This window comes from Mizuhopecten yessoensis, unplaced genomic scaffold (assembly GCF_002113885.1).
Source record: "Mizuhopecten yessoensis strain PY_sf001 unplaced genomic scaffold, ASM211388v2 scaffold715997, whole genome shotgun sequence".
Lineage (NCBI taxonomy): Eukaryota > Metazoa > Mollusca > Bivalvia > Pectinida > Pectinidae > Mizuhopecten > Mizuhopecten yessoensis.
In genome coordinates this window covers 99,086-100,653 of record NW_018479896.1, presented here as the reverse complement: position 1 = coordinate 100,653, position 1,568 = coordinate 99,086, and the positions used below count along the sequence as shown (strand labels likewise).

General features: G+C 39.5%; 1 long non-coding RNA gene across 1 annotated transcript in view; it reads right to left on the bottom strand.

Annotated features, from left to right (window-relative positions):
* Positions 1 to 595: 595 nt before the first annotated feature.
* LOC110441498 overlaps positions 596 to 1,568 on the bottom strand; it is a 25,343-nt gene continuing 24,370 nt past the window's right edge. The window contains exons 2-3 of the long non-coding RNA XR_002461876.1: positions 1,106 to 1,374; positions 596 to 676 (exon numbers count right to left, since the gene is read on the bottom strand). This is a non-coding gene — a long non-coding RNA (uncharacterized LOC110441498). The remainder of the gene's footprint in view (positions 677 to 1,105; positions 1,375 to 1,568) is intronic.

The window sequence follows — 1,568 nt, the reverse complement described above, 5'->3', positions numbered from 1 at the left end:
CTGATAACACTACCGCAAATGACCCATTGTCTTCTAGAATTCAGAATATATATATTAGAACCCTCTCTAGTGACCTCAAATCAATGCTATGGTCATCAATTTGAATGGATTTTAGAGCATTCAATCCCCTTCTACCTACTGGTTCAATATGATCACATGAAAGACTCCTTGAACTTGAGAAGACTAATCTTAATGATTGAAATACGTTTTACCTTTGAGACCTTGAACGAAGGTCAAGGTAATTGTTTTAAACATACCCAACCAACTACCAGGCAATGGGGCTCTAAAGGAGATGTTGAAGATGTCATCAGTTACTAGACAATGGATGGCAATAGATCACTTGCGCCTTTGGCTCAGATAACCAGATAAGAGAGTAGGGCACATTTAGACTATAAAAGTACTGAGATGTTTCCCCCCTTGATATGCTAAAGGGTACTGAAGAATAGTCTTTAGAATGTCTAGATATGGCACTGGTGAAATTGGTTCTGACAGGTCGTTGACACCAAAAAATGTTATGACACCAGGAAATACTATTTGGGGAAATATTTGCCTGTTTTCCAAGCCATATGTCAGGGGAGGTAACAAGGTATACATACTTTGTGTGCGACCAGAGTGTGGCCCTCGAGGATAGGCAGACTGTCTCCACGGTAGGTGAGCTTCTCCCACTTGTGACTCCCTGTAACAGAGAAGAGTCTAGATCTAACTACAATCAAGATGTTTTAAAACTAATATCTATTTTGAAAAATGACAAAGACCTCAATGCTTATCAGGTAACTAAAGTAGTTTCATCATCACTTCCTTTTTGCCAGCTTTTTTTATGTTTTGGGTATAGTTTGGTTGACCATGGTCAACCAATCAGATTGACTGTTACTGAAAAAAAAGAACACTTAAAGTGAAATCCTAACCAAACCATATTCTAGAAACCACAAGCCAGGAATCCAAACCTAAATGTTTCACTGCAGTATTCGACTGACACCATTATTATGAACGCATTGTATACCAATATTAGACAGAACTTGCCCCCAGGATGCTACTCGCCCTGCCATGAAGTAAAATCTAACTCAATTGTTATCAAAAAAATACACTAAAATGAAATGTTGCATACCAATATGAAATTTCCATATTTCCTTAAGTGCGACATTTCCATCTTTCCCTCCTACCACGTAGATATTGTCGTTGTGAAGACAGCAGGCATGTTTACACCGGGAGCGAGGCAGGTTGTTATGGGGAACAGACTTTAGGGCACTCCATCGAAAGTGCATGGACAATCCTCCGGCTTTAGTGGACTGCATACCTAGTCCTCATTATTGCCTGCTTGTGTGTGGTCAGCAATCTAAATATGTCTGTATATGATAACCGTTCATATCTGAAATACTGGAAATAAAGGATCTATAATAAAGATAACATGCGGAAAAAGTCACTTTAGAAACACAAATGAGTTGAGACGATTTGTGTAAAAGTGTGTTAATCTTTGTGTTACAATTTGTTACGATTGGGTTGGAACTGTGACCAGGTAAGGACATTTATAGGTATCCATTATAGCAACCCCCCCCCCCCCCCCCCCCCCA